Raw genomic sequence first — 19087 nt, forward strand, 5'->3', positions numbered from 1 at the left:
ATTTTCTACATTGTAGAATAATAGTGAAGACATCAAAACTATGAAATAACACATATGGAATCATGTAATAACTAAAAATGTGTTAAATAAATCAAAATATATTTGATATTTGAGATTCTTCAAAGTAGCCACACTTTGCCTTGATGACAGCTTTGCACACTCTTGGCATTCTCTCAACCAGTTTCATGAGGTAGTCACCTGTAATGCATTTCAATTAACAGGTGTGACTTGTTAAAAGTTAATTTCTTTCCATCTTAATGCATTTGAGCCAATCAGTTGTGTTGTGACAGAAGATAGCCCTATTTGGTAAAAGACCAAGTCCATATTATGGCAAGAACAGCTCAAATAAGGGAAACGACAGTCCATCATTACTTGTAGACATGAAGGTCAGTCAATCCGTAAAATTTCAAGAACTTCAAGTGCAGTCGCAAAAACCATAAAGCCCTATGATGAAACTGGCTCTCATGAAGACTGCCACAGGAAAGGATGACCCAGAGTTAGCTCTGCTGCAGAGGATAAGTTCATTAGAGTTAACTGCACCTCAGATTGCGGCCCAAATAAATGCTTTACAGAGTTCAAGTACAAGACACAGCTCTCAACATCAACTGGTCAGAGGAGACTGCGTGAATCAGGCCTTCATGGTCTAATTGCTGCAAAGAAACCACCACTAAAGGACACCAATTATAAGAACATACTTGCTTGGGCCAAGAAAAAGGAACAATGGACATTAGACCGGTGGAGTCCAAATTTGAGATTTTTGGTTCCAACCGCCGTGTCTTTGTGAGACGCAGAGTAGGTGAACAGATGATCTCCGCACGTGTGGTTCCCATTTTGAAGCATGGAGGAGGAGGTGTGATGGCATGGGGTTGCTTTGCTGGTGACACGGTCTGTGATTTATTTAGAATTCAAGCCACACTTAACCAGCATGGCTACTACAGCATTATGCAGCGATACACCATCCCATCTGGTTTGCGCTTAGTGGGACTATCATTTGTTTTTCAACAGGACGATGACCCAAAACACACCTCCAGGCTGTGTAAGGGCTATTTGACCAAGAAGGAGAGTGATGGAGTGCTGCATCAGATGACTTGGCCTCCACAATCACCCGACCTCAATCCAATTGAGATGGTTTGGGAGAAGTTGGACCACAGAGTGAAGGAAAAGCAGCCAACAAGCGCTCAACATATGTGGGTACTCCTTCAAGGCTGTTGGAAAAGCATTCCAGGTGAAGCTGGTTGACAGACTGCCAAGAGTTTGCAAAGCTGTCATCATGGCAAAGGGTGGCTACTTTGAAGAATCTAAAATCAAAAATATATTTTGATTTGTTTTACACTTTTTGCGGGTATTAGATGATTCCATGTGTTATTTCATAGTTTTGATGTCTTCACGATTGTTCTGCAATGTAGAAAATGGTAAAACATAAAGAAAAACCCCTGGATAAGTAGGTGTGTCCAAACTTTTGACTGGTACTGTACATTTTTATATTTTCTTTATTAATCAGATGCTCTTATCATGCCATAGTGCTGTTAGACTTCTGATACCAATACAGGGGGAAATGGGGGCCAGAAAATGGAATTGCTATTAAAAAAACGGTAAGGAAAAGTATTTTGTATTTCCAAAATATAGTGTAATTGAAATGACAAAATACTCAGAAGTAATACAAATATGTATTTCAACTACATGTAACGGAAATACTGGCCATCTCTGGGGAGAGAGATGTAGATTATGAGAGAGAGACTGTGAGGGTCTGAGAGGGAGTTTGAGAGAGGGATAAAGGGGAAAGGCAGAGAGGGAGGGATGGAGGAGGGAGACGGGGGTCCTCATCTCGACAGGGAGCTGATGCTTGTTGGCTGTTGGCTATTAATCCGGGGAATTGTTTGAAGATGGTAATTCCAAGGATAATCTAGCTATTTGATTTATCCTTTAGGTATCACCAAAAAATATTACTGGTCATGAACAGTCAAAATTATGTTTTTCATGAAATTGGATGACATTTGGATAAAACCAGATCAAAGTACAGTATGATGACCAAAGTCTGAAAAATGACTGCTGCTTCTAAATTGAACAAGTTTGATCACAAAGTTACTGGTCCCCTCCCCTGTGTTAAACACTTGGATTCAGGGGGCAGGATTATTAAGGGGATAGGGTGACATACCCTTGAACACTTTTTTAGTTAATACATGATTCCTTATGTGTTATTTCATAGTTTTGATGTCTTCACTATTATTCTACAATATAGAAAATAGTAAAAAATAAAGAAAAACTCTGGAATAACTAGGTGTGTCCAAACTTTTGACTGGTACTATATACAGTACAGTTGAAGTCGGAGGTTTACATACACTTATGTTGGAGTCATTAAAACTCATTTTTCAACCACTCCACAAATGTCTTGTTAACAAACTATAGTTTTGGCAAGTCGGTTAAGACATCAACTTTGTGCATGACACAAATCATTTTTCCAACAATTGTTTACAGACAGATTATTTCACTTATAATTCACTGTATCACAATTCCAGTGGGTCAGAAGGTTACATACACAAAGTTGACTGTGGTTTTAAACAGCTTGGAAAATTCCAGAAAATGATGTCATGGCTTTAGAAGCTTTTGATAGGATAATTGACATCATTTGAGTCAATTAGAGGTGTACCTGTGGATGTATTTCAAAGCCTACCTTCAAAAGCAGTGCCTCTTCGCTTGACATCATGGGAAAAATCAAAAGAAATCAGCCAAGACCTCAGAAAAAATTGTAGACCTCCACAAGTCTGGTTCATCCTTGGGAGCAATTTCCAAATGCCTGAAGGTACCACGTTCATCTGCACAAACAATAGTACGCAAGTATGAACACCATGGGACCACGCAGCCATCATACTGCTCAGGAAGGAGATGTGTTCTGTCTCCTAGAGATGAATGTACTTTGGTGCAAACAGTGCAAATCAATACCAGAACAACAGCAAACAACCTTGTGAAGATGCTGGAGGAAACAGGTACAAAAGTATCTATATCCACAGTAGAACGAGTCCTATATCGACATAACCTGAAAGGCCGGTCAGCAAGGAAGAAGCCACTGCTCCAAAACCGCCATAAAAAAGCCAGACTATGGTTTGCAACTGCACCTTGTGACAATGATCGTACTTTTTGGAGAAATGTCCTCTGGTCTGATGAAATAAAAATATAACTATTTGGCCATAATGACCATTGTTATGTTTGTAGGAAAAAGGGGAAACCGTGAAGCACTGGGTGGCAGCATCATGTTGTGGGGGTGCTTTGCTACAGGAGTGACTTGTGCACTTCACAAAATAGATGGCATCATGAGGTAGGAAAATTATGTGGATATATTGAAGCAACATCAAGACATCAGACAGGAAATTAAAGCTTGGTTGCAAATGGGTCTTCCAAATGGACAATGACCCCAAGCATACTTCCAAAGTTGTGGCAAAATGGCTTAAGGACAACAAAGTCAAGGTATTGGAGTGGCCATCACAAAGCCCTGACCTCAAACCTATAGAAATTTGTGGGCAGAACTGAAAAAGCGTGTGCGAGAAAGGAGGCCTACAAACCTGACTCTGTTACACCAGCTCTGTCAGGAGGAATGGGCCAAAATTCACCCAACTTATTGTGCGAAGCTTGTGGAAGGCTACCCGAAACGTTTGACCCAAGTTAAACAATTTAAAGGCAATGCTACCAAATACTAATTGAGTGTATGTAAACTTCTGACCCACTGGGAATGTGATGAAAGAAATAAAAGCTGAAATAAATCTTTCTCTCTACTATTATTATGACATTTCACATTCTTAAAATAAAGTGGTGATCCTAACTGACCTAAGACAGGGCATTTTTACTCGGATTAAATGTCAGGAATTGTGAAAAACTGAGTTTAAATGCAGCTACAAGTGGAAGAATTGATTTCACGTTAAAAACGGCAGAATATCCGCATGATTGGACTGCCAGAGGATTCTGAGACAGGATATCCAACTCAGTTTATGGCGAAGAGGTTCAAGGAAGTTTTGGGCAATGAGGCTTTTCCCAATCTCCCTGAACTTGATAGAGCCTACCACAGCCTAGGACCGAAACCTCGCCCAGGCGGCCGACGGCTTCCCATCATAGTGCTGTTCCATCGATACAAAAAAAGGAGCTTGTCCTTCGATGGTTAAGGGAACATGGCGACATCACTTTCCAAGGCCACAAGATCAAGCTCTACCAGAATTTCAGTTCTAGCCTGGCGAAGAAACGGACCGCATTCAACAAAACCAAGTCCACTCTGTTCAAGAAGGGAATTCTCTTTGGGCTGATTTATCCTGCTCGACTCCGTGTCACCTTTAACGGCGAGGTCAATTTTTTCAGTCCTACCGATTGCGCATACATTGAAATACATTGAAATACATTGAATGCCTGAATAGGGATAATTTCTCACCTGCCTGTATTATGTGAGTAACGTTAGTTCTCGTGACCGTGTGGACACTAGGCTACATACATCTATGGCCGTTTATCGATCCATTTCTTGTGAAACAATCCTATGCTAAAGCTTGCTGGATACAATAGGTATGTTTGAAGCAGCATATAACTTGTTTCTGTTGTTGACAATGACATACTATAACATCTCACTGCTCTTTAAACTTCCATTTGATCTTGTTTAGTTTCTTAATCAAAGACAATCGCTGGTAAAAGCGCAGCATTTTGATTTATTTCATTTTACTAAGGCTTTGAACTCGCTGCTCCACTAATGGCAATCTATAGCCTATATTGCATTTGGCAGCCTTTAGGTCATTTTGGATACCAATGTTACTAGCTAGTTAGACACTGATCCTGTCCACCAATATTTGTCTATATAAATTTTTCATTGGGGTCTGCTTGATATATACAATTGTTTTATTATATTTTTTACTCTTTATTTTTATGGACACTCTGAACTACCTTGGTTTACGTTGGCCGTGATTGGTGAGGTTGGTCACTGACGGTCCTCAGTTACATTCACTTTATCTTGGACTCCTCTACGACATTGGAGTCTAATACTATCACTCCTCTCTTTCAATTGTGCTCTTGTTTAATTGTTGCACTAGGTGAAGAGTTTAGACCCACGGTTCATTTGCTTAATTGTACATATCCAAAATGCTAATTGTCCGTTTGCATACTTTCATTGAATTGTTCCCTCCTAACGACGTTTAACAATTTACCAATACCTACTGGTTAATGTCAAATGTTTCTCATTACTCAGCTCTGTGGCGACACCTAAAGGACAACACTCATTTTATGGCCATTGAAATGCCACCAATCGCTGTTAACATTTTTCAATAACTGAAACTGAAGGTTATACTCGTTGTTTAAAGTGTGACCGAAACCCAAAATGTACACTTGCCTATTGACATATTTTATTTTTTAATTTCAAGGGCGTATGTAACTTCTTTCCTAGGTCGGTTTGACCTCACTGCATATGTAGGGTAATCAACGGATGCTGAGTAAGAGAGAATTCCTGCTGCTCATCTCGTTCATAATGACGCGTTTAGGATTTGTATTATTCCTTTTTTGAGGGGTGTTTTTTATTTTTGTGTATGTGGGGGGTGGGGGGGTTACGTTGGCATTATCCAAAGATTCTTGTGCTTTGTTTTTTTTTTAGCATTTATTAGATTTTTTTTATTCAGATGTTTTGCTCATGCTGCTCCTCTCTCAATCTCTCTTTTCATCTTTATTTTTCATTTGATGTCTCCTCTTATAAGGATTCATGTCTAGTTCAACAACAAGTCAGGAGGGTGCTTTAGGGCTTCCTGTCAGACTGGTGACATGGAACATTTGCGGTTGTGGGGGGCAAATTAAACGCTGCAGAGTATTTTCACATCTGAAGACCCTGAATACTGATATCACATTTCTTCAAGAAACGCACCTACGTGTTAACGACCATACTAGATTTCGTAAAGCATGGGTTGGACAGGTTTTTCATTCTAATTTTAACGGCAAAGCCAGGGGAACAGCAATAGTGATTCACAAACGAGTACAGTTTTCACCCTCACAGATCATTTCAGATCCTGGAGGACATTATTGTGGCACCCTCTTCCAAACCCCTGTAGTACTTGCGAATGTTTACGCCCCTAACTGGGATGACACTACATATATGACATCTCTTTTAGACTCTCTCCCTAATCTTGACACCCACCGCCTCATCTTCGGGGGGGACCTTAACTGTGTTATTGAACCAAGACTTGACTGGTCTAATCTCTCTTTCTACATTCATGACCAAAATGGGTTGTTTTATCGATGGAGCTTCCTCCACCCGGTCACAAAAGACTTCTCCTACTTTTCTCATGTTCATCAAGCCTACTCGCGCATAGACTACTTTTTTTTAGATAGAGCCCTTCTCCCCTCAGTTAAAACTACAGAATATTCTGTGATAGTGATTTCGGACTATTCCCCCCACATTCTGGACTTAGCACTTACTCCAAATGCAAAGAAACCCAGTTGAATTAGAGATTTAACATGGCCCTTATTGTCTAACAAAGAATTCCATTACTTTATTTTGACCAACTTAGATGTATTCATTCAAACAAATAAAAATTATGACACCTCCCCTTCTCTTCTTTGGGAGACTTTCAAAGCTGTGTTACGGGAAAAGATAATTTCTTACAACACTCATTATGTCAAACAAAGAAAACTGAAACATCAGGAACTGGTGGACTCAATCCTGGCAATAGACCAGCAATATTCAACTTCACCATCCCCTGAATTATACGCAGAGGCTGAAACTTCAAACTCAATTTAATCTGCTTTCCACTGATAAAGCAGAGTTTCTGTTGCAACGAACAAAGGGGACGTACTACGAATATGGAGACAAGGCCAGACACTTTTTGGCACACCAACTTAAATGCCAGTCAGCATCTCATCTTATCTCTCAGGTGTATATCTCCTCTTACAAGTGATCCCTCTAATTTAAATTCAACTTTCGTGTCATTTTATTCTAACCTCTACAAATCCGAACCCCCATCAGATAATACGGCTATGGACAACTTTTTAGATAACTTGGATATCCCATACATTGATATGGACATGAGTAAAGTTCTGTACAACCCTCTGTATCTTGATGAGATAACAAAGGGTCGAAAGTTAATGCAAAGTGGCAAGGCACCAGGCCCTGATGGCTTCGTCGTCGATTTTTACAAATAATTCTCAGATCAACTCGCCCCATTAGTATTAGATATGTTCACTGACTCGTTATTACAGGGCTTTCTCCTCCGATGCTAACCCAAGCCTCTATCTCACTTATACTTAAGAAAGATAAAGATCCGGGTGAATGTGGTGGATATCGGCCCATTTAACTTTTGAACGCTGATGTTAAATTATTAGCTAAGGTTCTAGCATGCCAGTTGGAACCCTGCCTTCAGGATGTCATATCTGATGATCAAACGAGTTTCATCTAAGGGCGACAACTGTTTTCCAATGTACGACTGCTTTCGAACATTATACTCTCTTCTTCTATCTCTCCAGACCCCGAAATTTATGTTTCTCTTGATGCGGAGAAGGCTTTTGACTGGGTGGAGTGGGATTATTTATTTAAGATTTTGGGAAGATTTGGTTTTGGGTCCAATTTCATCTCATGGATACGTCTGCTCTATTCCTACGGCTAGCGTACACACCAACTCTCAACATTCAAAATACTTCACCCTCTCCAGAGGAACCCGTCAAGGGTGCCCTATGTCCCCGCTCCTTTTTGCTCTTGCGATTGAACCGCTTTCCTTGGCCTTAAAATGATCACCATTATTCACTGGAATCCACCGAGCTGGTGAAGAGCACAAAGTGTCACTCTATGCAGATGATCTACTATTATATGTCACTAACCCTGTGAACCCTGTTGATAACATAATGCATGTTTTAAATACGTTTGGATCATTTTCAGGTTACAAGTTGAACATTCAGAAAAGGGAATGTTTTCCGATCAACCCTGCTACCAAGAAAATTCCCCTTGGAGCCCTGCCTTTCTGTCTGTCGCCCTCTGGTTTTTCCTATTTGGGTGTGAATATAACACACTCCCTGGTTACCCTCCATAAAACTAACTTTGCAAGCCTAGTCACACGAGTTAAAGCAGACTTAAAATCCAATCCATTAAAATAAATATTTTCGATACCTTTCTATACCTTTTTCAATGTCTTCCGATCTTTCTGCCAAAATCATTTTTTACCAAGTTGGATAGGCTCATCAGTCATTTTATCTGGGTAGGCAAACCACCTAGGATACATAGAGCAATACTTCAAAGAAGGAGACAAGATGGAGGATTGGCACTTCTAAAAAATTGTCTTTAATATTGGGTAATCAATATTCAAAAGATTATGGTCTGGTGTAATGTTCCAGGTACCAACTGGTGCTCATTAGAGGCACACTCCTGCCAATCATCCTCCCGTTCTGCACTTGCTTGTGCCCACTGTCCTTGTGTCCTTCAAAGTATACAGGAAACCCCATTGTGCGCTCTACTTCGAAGATCTGGAGACAATTTCGCCAACATTTTAGACTTTCTGCCCCTTCTCTTCTAAGCCCTATCTGTAACAACCACCTATTTTTACCCTCCAAACTCGACCAGGCTTTTGTTTTGTGGCGTGAGAGAGGTTTGGTTTGTTTCAAATATTTGTTTTTAGATGGGAAGTTTGTCAGTTTTAATGATGTCGCAGCTAAATCTAATCTGGCTCATTCTAATCTTTTCGCTATTTTCAAGCCCGTAACTTTGTTCACTCTCATTTTCCCAACATTCTTCAACTACCTCCCAAGACGTTGCTAGAGGAGATTTTGTCCCTCCTGTGGAATTGTCAAGGTCTGATTTCTAGATTATATGACATTATGCTGTCCTCTGAACCCTCTCCAATAAACAAAATCAAGACAGACTGGGGTAGTGAACTTGAACTTGACCTTGCAGATGACTAGTGGGAGGAGGTCCTTCTTAGGGTTAACGCCACATCCTCATATGCTCTGTTGAGTTTAATTCAATTCAAAGTCTTGCACAGAATTTACTACACCAAAGAAAAACTTAGTAAATTCCTCCCAGACATGAATGAAACGTGATAGATGTTCATTCACTCCGGCAGACTACACCTATATGTTTTATTTGTGTTCTAAGCTGTCTGAATATTGATCATCCTTTTTAATACTCTCTCAAAAATTCTAGATATTGACCTGCAGCCTTGTCCTCTAATAGCTACATTTGGAGTTCCATCTTTGTTGCATAGTCTCACTAAAAGTGAAGCAGACATTGTAGCATTTGCCTCCCTCATAGCCGCCGGCAGATCTTGCTTCACTGGGAATCCTTCAAACCTCGCACTGCATCATCCTGGTTGAAAGATGTAATGTCTTTTCTACACTTAGAAAAAATGAAATACACTGAGATGATGTACTGATAACTTCTTCTTGAGATGGCAGCCTTTAATTTCCTTTTTTGAATATTTGCCTTCTATGGATCAGGAGTAAGAATTTTGGCCAACGGGATACGGGAGGGCGTGGGAAGGAAGGGATAGTATGTTGTGATGTTTTTTATTTTTGTGTATGTGTACTTGTGTGCATATTTATATATTATTTCCAATCGTAAATGTATTTTATTTGTGTATGTATGCTGCTTTTGTTGTTAAAGGGAAGGAGGTGGTTCAATAAGAATAGGGGTAAAATGATGTATTTGTTCAATTTGTATTTTGTATTTCTTTATATGTCCAATAACAAAAAATATAAAAAATAAATTACAAATTAAAATTAAAAAATCATTATTTATAACCTTGTCAATGTCTTGACTATATTTCTTATTCATTTTGCAACTCATTTTATGTATGTTTTCATGGAAAACAAGAAAATGTCTAAGTAACCCCAAACTGTTGAATGTTGTTTTCAGGGGGTGCTGCAGCACCCTCAGCACCCCTACTTCCCATGGCTATGGTAACCTCTACCCACATCTCAGCATTCTAAACTCTAATGTATCCTCACTCCACATCTCAATAGATGAAATTCTAACGTAACCTCTACCCACATCTCAATAGTCTAAATTCTAACATCAGCTCACTCCCCCTCTACCCACAACTGTTACCTGTCCTCTACCTCCTTGCTCTATCATTGGTCTCTGATGAACTCATCTTCCTGGACTAGTGGTGTGTCTGTGAGGGCAGGTTTTCACATTGGTCCCCCCCTCCCACACACTTCTGCCCTGCCCCCTTAGGCTGCCAAACCCTGGGATACATGAGGCAGGTGATTGAGCAAAAAGAACCATGGACCACATCCAACTCCTCAAAGCTTGAGCAAAACAAAAGATCAGTTGCTCTCATATCCTCAGCTTCGAGGGTTCTTGAATATTGGTCTGTCTGTCCTGTTTCCCCTCAAATCGATGGAATACGGAATAAAGAGCACATGTCCCAAAGCTTTTAAAAATGGATGGATTCTGAGAAAACCAGACTCCTTTTACCAGAGCAGATCATTTTTGTATTTGCCATTAACGACTGTTAACTCGTCAGTTATGGGAGACACCTCCAGCCACTCTATTCCATGGGATATATTAGACAGGTAGATGGATAGATTCGTCCCACTTGAAAGGAAATAGAGCTTAATTAATGAATTAACCCTTTATAGGGCCTATAGAGCATGTTGCTCTTCGTTTCAAGTGGGATGGATTGATAGATGATGCCAAGTATACTCAATTTATCCTGCCATGCCTAGAACTAAGGCCCAGGCTCTCAAACATTGTTACGTTTCACAGTCCAGTTTTGCAGTCCAGCGCCAAATTGATTGTAATTACAAAAACTTGTTTTCTACGACAATACTAGACATCTTCTAGGTTCTTGAAGTTACATTTTCTGAACCCTTATTGTTCTGCTGTGTTTATTCAGCCATGTTGTTATTCCTCCTCTCTCTGAGGTTGCATCCCAAAGCGCATCCTATTTCCTATGTAGTGCTCTACTTTTGACCAGAGCCCTATGGGTGGATGTCTGCATTCCAAATAGCACCCTAATCCCCTATGGGACCTGATCAAAGGTAGCACACTACATAATATGCCATTTAGCAGACACTTTCATCCAAAGCAATTTACATTTGACAAATGAATGGTCCCAGTAATTGAACCCACTACTCTGGTGTTACAAGCACCATGCTCTACCAACTTAGCTACAAAGACCATTAGAAAGAGGCATCCACTCAGCTGCCACTTTATAACCAGCCATTGAGACTAACAATGGGGCTCTGTCAGATACACTAACTACTCTCTCAAAGACAAAATGAACTGAACTCATACTGTATATTTTACTCATAAAGTAAAAATGATTTGTGAATTGGGAGGACTTGGAAGAATTTTACTGGAACTATTGAAACACGTCAGGAGGCAAGTAGCCTAGCGGGTAGAGCATTGGGCCAGTAACAGAAAGGTTGCTATATTGAATAATTTAGCCGACAAGGTGATAATTCTGTTCATGTGCCCTTGAGCACTTACCCTAATTTCTTTAGATTTGCACTGGCAGTGACCCCACTCTCCAAGGGTGAATTTGGATATGCAAAAAAAACCCACATGAAATAGGACAAATATAAGCAATCACCTTTTTATCCAAAGGAAGTTGTAAAATATAGATACTGCCACATAGCCTTTGTTAATATTTCAGGACCATTTAGCAGATTATTTTATTCTAAGCAATTTACAGTCACGCATGCATACATTCTGTATACAGTCCTGGGAATCAAACCCACTATCCTGGCATTGCAAGTGCCATGCTCTGCCAACTGAGCTAAGGAGGACCTCCAATGTTCTTCTCTAGATCACCTTGAGGAGCCAACTAGGATGAATGGAAACTACAGCCAGGAAGGAAGAACCCTGATGGTGCAACAAGAGTGAGACGGGAGACGCTTCCATTGGTGTTCAACTGGCTATGTACAGAGAACAAAGTCAGATCAAGATCGGAGAAAGAGAGAGATGGAGAGAAGGGGGAGTGAGACTAAGGAAAAGAGGGGTTTCAAAATTGGTTGTGAATCAGAGAAGGAAAAAGAGAGGGAAAGAAAGAGATAGAGGGGTCCAGTGCAGACTGGGTCAGGGGGTTGTTGTGCAGCCTGCCTATTTACAGAGAAGCCTGTCTGCTAGAGACATTAGAGTCCCCCTCCTCTCATTCATCACTGTTTTAAATAAACACACATGCAGCCTCGCGCATGGCTGGGGAAAACGGCGCTACACACACACACACACTTCTACACACACGCATGCTTGCGCACACAAAGTCATGGAATTTCATACAGATACGCAGAAAGACGGAAAAAATACGCTATATGATACATAAGCAAGATTAGTCTGGTCAACCCTTTGTTGACAATGACCTATGTAAGCCCCTCCCTTCGGACGAGTGTCTCACAAATCTAGCTGAAGGGTCCACTGGGTTGCTGGGGGAGTAGTGCTGACGTGGAGGATCTCTGGCAAGGGGTTGCTTTGCTGTTGAGTCATCCCAGCCAGGGTGAGCCATACCCTGGACAGTCATAGCCCCTCAACCTCTTCTCCCTCCCTTTCCCTTGGGTGTCATCTCTCTCTCCCTCTCTAACCCTCTTTCTTGCACTCCCTCTCTCTTCTTTTCTCTCTCTCCCTCACATACACACACACCAACAGCTGTATTTTTCAATTAACAAAACCTAATTGACTTGTGACCTTACTTGCGACCAGTTGAAGTATTTTTGGGGGGTTGATCTAAAGAGTCATTTTTTACAGTGTGTACAATCTTTGGTATACTGTAGCCACCCGAACAGAGACGTCTGTCTGTCTGTCTGTCTGTCTGTCTGTCTGTCTGTCTGTCTGTCTGTCTGTCTGTCTGTCTGTCTGTCTGTCTGTCTGTCTGTCTGTCTGTCTGTCTGTCTGTCTGTCTGTCTGATTTACACTGTGGATCCTGGGGGACCTTGCTGACACGCTGGATGACATGTCACCTCTCCTGGGGGGTCGGCCCCCAACGATGGGAGCATGGGGAGGGTCAGAGGGGAGGAGGTGGTGGTTTGGCCCCTAGCAGGAAGTTGGCTCGACGTAGAACATTAGAATCCACTCCCTCTCTGGGTAATTGGCGATAGGGTCTTCCCATTGGCTCGTACATGGGACAGCAGACAGTCCAACCAACAAGTGGGGGTCTTTCTCTGTAAACTAACCACAACATGGCCCGAGACCCCCCTGGAGGTCTGACACCTACTACACACAGGGATGGGCAAAATCTTGGCAATACAATTAGAAAATACAGATACAAAATACCATGAAGATCAATGTATCAACAAAAACTTCTAAATACTTGTATTTTTTATGTATTTAATTAAAATACATGTATTTTGTATTTTAAAATACAATAATATTTTTTTGTTGTTGCAAGTAGCCAGCCCAAACAATATTCTCAGTAAAGGTTACAAAATTGCTTTTCTTGATATGACTGTGATCAAGTACATTTTCCCTCAACAAAGTATTTATCAACATTTTTACACATACATTTATATTGAGTTCATTTATGAGACGCTCTTATCACACCATAGTGCTATCAGACATCTGATACCAATGCAGGGTGAAAGTGGGGCCACAAAATGTGAACCACTACAAAAAGTGATGTTGAAAAGTATTGTGTATTTTCAAAATACAAATTACAGTATTTTGAAAATACAAAATACATTGGAGTGTAGTTCAGCCCAGTGTTATTCAAATGACAAAATACTCAGATGTATTTGAAATACATATTTTCATTACATGTAACAGAAATACTGCCTATCTCTGCCTCCATGCACACTAGTGATGCTCGTGGTTGACTCATGACTCGCAGTCACTGCGGGGTGGGCAGGTTAAGGGTCATGAAATAGTGTGTGGATGAATGGCAGGTGGGTGGTGGCTGGGTTCAATTACAGAAAAAAATACCTGCAATTTATATCTACAAGCTACATTGAGGTTTTTCTTTCATTATTTTAGGCTATCTGGCATTAGTGCGTAAGCCTAAACATTAGGGCCTAACTGCACTTGCACCAAATAGCCTCCATGCTAATCATCAAATGTTTTTGGGAACTGGCAGAAAAATTTAACGTTAATCCATGGAGGCAAAAATAACAATGTCAGAATTATCTTTATCAGCATCATAAAAGCTGATTGTAGCCTACAGTATTTCAACCACATACAATCTAATAATATAAAATATGCATCCAAGCCGAATTGAAAACATGTTGGGTCATTTTCATAGCTTTCTAGTTCCATATAACTAGTCAAACTGATGTCAGTTGGATATTTTTCAAAGAAAATCTTTCCCATTTTTTTTTGTTATTGAATTTAATCCCCGGTCCCTAAACCTCTTTGCTCCTCGAAAGACGCATAGATAAAAGAGAAAACTTTACCTATGTCAACTAAATTGAAGTATTCATTCAATCAATTTATGACATTACTCTGGTGAGCAAGGGTTTATTTAGTCTTATAGGGCAATATATAATGACAGAAGAGAAGCTGCATCTATCTAATTATAGACAAATAGCCAACAAAAATATAGGGACATTTTGAGCATAAACATATCTAAATCAGGCCCCCAAAAATTGGGCACCCATTGTCAAAACAGCGCATTTCCTATTTTAGCAGGTTAGGACCGGTTGTGGGCCTTAGATTTTCACTTTAACACATATAGTCTGGCGGTTGCGGATGGGTTATTTGCAATTGCGGGAGGGTGCAGGTCAACAAACAGCTGACCCGCGCACCATACACCCACACCAGTTAGGTGGGCTTGTTTACTCAAACAACAGGAGCCCTCATTGCTGTCTGCATTTATGTTGTTTTGGTTGTTCATTTCTTCCTTTATTTTTTAAATTTTCCACTAAGGCCCCAGTGCTCCTGGCCTTAATGGCATTAGCAGACGAAGGGGAGGGGTAAGTGTTTGGGGAGTGTTTTCCTACTCTAAAGAGCCCTGAAATTCCACAGACAGAGATACTGGTACATATCTCCTCTAGAATCTCCCATACTTTAACGGCTGGTATGATAAATGAATGTAGTTTTCCTCTTTGAAAGATATGGCAACAGGGCGTGCTTAATTTATTTTCCCAATTAAGGATGAGAATATTTTTATTTATTTAACTAGGCAAGTCAGTTAAGAACACATTCTTATTTACGATGACGGCCGAGGATGACAAATTTATACCTTGTCAGCTCAGGGATTCAATCCAGCAACCTTTTGGTTACTGTCCCAACGCTCTAACCACTAGGCTACCTGCCGCCGCAAACTTTAATGCGCATATAACATATAAGGCATCCTGTATCAGGATATAGTCAAATGATGACCTAAATTACTGTGAAACACACTGTAGGATGAACCAGAGAGGTAGGGGTATCCCCAGCCCCTGTACCTGGGGAGGGAGGCCCCTGCCTGGCCGTGTGGCAGCGGCTCTCCCCCTCAGAGCCACACAGCATGGGGCTCCCCCACAGAGAGTGAGGCAGGAATGATTCTCCTCTGCTCTGCAAGGGGTTAGGACACACCACTGGAATATGGAAAAAGTGATGGCTCAGTTTCAATAGCACAAGGGAGAGAGAGAGCGAGAGATGAGGGCAGGATGGAGAGAATAAATGAGTGGGAGGAGAGTTTGAGACAGTGGGTGAAACAAAAGTAATTTCTCCTCTTTCTTCAAGTTCATTCTAATGCAATCATGAAAACCGCAAGTCACATATGCACAAGTGGGTTAGGTGGTGCCTGAAACACAGTCTGAAACACCCAGACACATATATTATTACAAGCACAGGCACACACACACACACACACACACACACACACACACACACACACACACACACACACACACACACACACACACACACACACACACACACACACACACACACACACACACACACACACACACACACACACACACACACACCTAGATACAGTATACAATGCATTCGGAAAGAATGGGATGAAATAAAAATTTTTCCTCATCAATCTGCACACAATACCCCATAATGACAAAGCAAAAACAGGTTTTTAGAAATAGAATATGTATACACCACTACCATAAAAGAAAAATGGTGTCCATTAAAATAGCATAACATTTATCAGAAATAAAGTGTAGACATTGTTAATGTTTTAAATTACTATTGTAGCTGGAAACGGCAGATTGTTTTATGGAATATCTACATACTGCATCCCGGCCAGCATCCCGGAGTCACCTCTTCAGTGTTGACGTTGAGACTGGTGTTTTGCGGGTACTATTTAATGAAGCTGCCAGTTGAGGACTTGTCTGTTTCTGAAACTAGACACTCTAATGTAACTGTCCTCTTGCTCAGTTGTGCACCGGGGCTTCCCACTCCACTTTCTATTCTGGTTAGAGACAGTTTGCGCTGTTCTGTGAACGGAGTAGTACACAGTGTTGTACGAGATCTTCAGTTTCTTGGCAATTTCTCGCATGGAAAAGCCTTCATTTCTCAGAACAACAATAGACTGATGAGTTTCAGAAGAAAGTTCTTTGTTTCTGGCCATTTTGAGCCTGTAATCGAACCCACAAATGCTGATGCTCCAGATACTCAACTAGTCTAAAAAGGACAATCAGAACAACAGTTTTCAGCTGGGCTAACATAATTGCAAAAGGGTTTTCAAAAAATCTGACGTTTCCAGCAACAATAGTCCTTTACAACATTAACAATGTCTACACTGTATTTCTGATCAATTTGATGTTATTTTAATGGACAAAACAATTTTTCTTTAAAAAACAAGGACATTTCTAAGTGACCCCAAACTTTTGAACGGTAGTGTATATAGGGTCCCACAGTTGACAGTGCATGTCAGAACAAAAACCAAGCCATGCGGTTGAAGGAATTGTCCGTAGAGCTCCGAGACAGGATTGTGTTGAGGCACAGATCTGGGAAAGGGTACCAAAACATGTCTGCATCGTTGAAGTTCTCCAAGAACACAGTGGCTTCCATCATTCTTAAATGTAAGAAGTTTGGAAACACCAAGACTCTTCCTAGAGCTGGCCGCCCGGCCAAACTGAGCAATCGGAGGAGAAGGGCCTTGGTCAGGGAGGTGAACAAGAACCTGATGGTCACTCTGACAGAGCTCCAGAGTTCCTCTGTGGAGATGGGCGAATTTTCCAGAAGGACAAGCATCTCTGCAGCACTCCACCAATCAGGCCTTTATGGTGGAGTGGCCAGACAGAAGCCACTCCTCACTAAAAGGCACATGACAGACCACTTGGAGTTTTCTAAAAGGCACCTAAAGACTCTCAGACCCTGAGAAACAAGATTCTCTGGTCAGATGAAATCAAGATTGGCCTGACACCATCTCTACAGGGAAGCAACGGTGGTGGCAGCATCATGCTGTGGGGATGTTTTTCAGCGGCAGGGACTGGCAGACAAGTCATGATCAAGGGAAAGATTAAAGGAGCACAGAGAGATCCTTGAAGAAATCCTGCTCCAGAGTGCTCAGGACCTCAGACCGGGGCGAAGCTTCACCTTCCAACAGGACAGCGACCCTAAGCACACTGCCAGGACAACGCAGGAGTGGCTTCGGGACAAGTCTCTGAATGTCCTTGAGTGGCCCAGTCGGAGCCCGGACTTGAACCCAATCAAACATCTCTGGAGAGACCTGAAAATTGCTGTGCAGCGACGCTCCCCATCCAACCTGACAGAGCTTGAGAGGATCTGCATAGAAGAATGCGAGAAACTCCCCAAATACAGGTGTGCTAAGCTTGTCTCGTCATACCCAAGAAGACTCGAGGCTGTAATCGCTGCCAAAAGTGCTTCAACAAAGTACTGAGTAAAGGGCCTGAATACTTATGTAACTGTGATATTTAAGTTTTTTATTTTTAATACATTGCAGACATTTCTAAAAACCTGTTTTTGCTCTGTCATTATGGGGTATTGTGTGTAGATTGATGAGGGGGGAAAAAGATTTAATCCATTTTAGAATAATGCTGTAATGTAACAAAATGTGGAAAAAGTCAAGGGGTCTGAATACTTTCCGAATGCACTTTAAACAGACACACAAACACACACATACAGCATAAACATACACACACTTAGGCAAGAGATGTAGGGCACCCATTTTGATCTGAATTCCATGGAACAACACACTATTTCCACTGTGCTTCTACTGTATACAACATTGCGTTTCAACTATATACAAATTGATCTAATGACATCAATGAGCATCCAGCCCTACAGGAAAGGAACAGACACATTCATATAATGTGATGTCAGGTAAACATGCTCAGCTTAAATTTACACTCTCTGTAGGAGAGTTGACACTGATCCCTCACCTCTCTCTCCCTCTCAATTGCTCTTTCTGTCTCCAGATGAGGATATGGGCCAGTGTAAATCGAGAGCGAAATTGATAGAAATGGAAAGAGACGAGATCGAAAGAGATTTGGAGAGAGTGATTGAGAGAGAGTGTGAGAGAGACAGAGACAGAGAGCGAGACAGAGAGACAGAGTGTACAGTTGAAGTCGGAAGTTTACATACACCTTAGCCAATTACATTTAAGCATTCAGTTTTTCACAATTCCACATTTTTAATCCTGGTAAAAATTCCCTGTTTTAGGTCAGAATTATTTTAAGAATGTGAAATGTCAGAATAATAGTAGAGAGAATGATTTATTTTAGCTTTTAATTCTTTCATCACATACCCAGGGGTCAGAAGTTTACATACTTTATAAACATAATATGACATTTGAAATGTGTTTATTCTTTTGGAACTTCTGTGAGTGTAATGTTTACTGTTAATTTTTATTGTTTATTTCACATTTGTTTATTATCTATTTCACTTGCTTTGGCAATGTTAACATGTGTTTCCCATGCCAATAAAGCCAATTGAATTGAGAGAGAGAGAGAGAGAGAGAGAGAGAGAGAGAGAGAGAGAGAGAGAGCGAGAGAGAGAGAGAGAGAGAGAGACCAAGCTTACTGAGTCACCGGGCTACGAGGGAGGGAGATATTTCCCAGACTATGTGTGTCTATCTATCACTCCCTATCCTAGCATCACTAACACAGAGCCAAGACACTTTGCCTGAGCTCGCCTGATGCAAGGGGATCAAACACAATAGTCCCCGAAGTGCAAAAACTGCCAATCTGGCAATCCAAGCAGGCCTTATCAAAACTGTAAAGAAAATGTACACTATTTGGACCCAGGTCCATTAGA

The sequence above is a fragment of the Salmo salar genome, chromosome 11, assembly GCF_965601325.2.
Source record: "Salmo salar chromosome 11, fSalSal1, whole genome shotgun sequence".
Taxonomy (NCBI): Eukaryota; Metazoa; Chordata; class Actinopteri; order Salmoniformes; family Salmonidae; genus Salmo; species Salmo salar.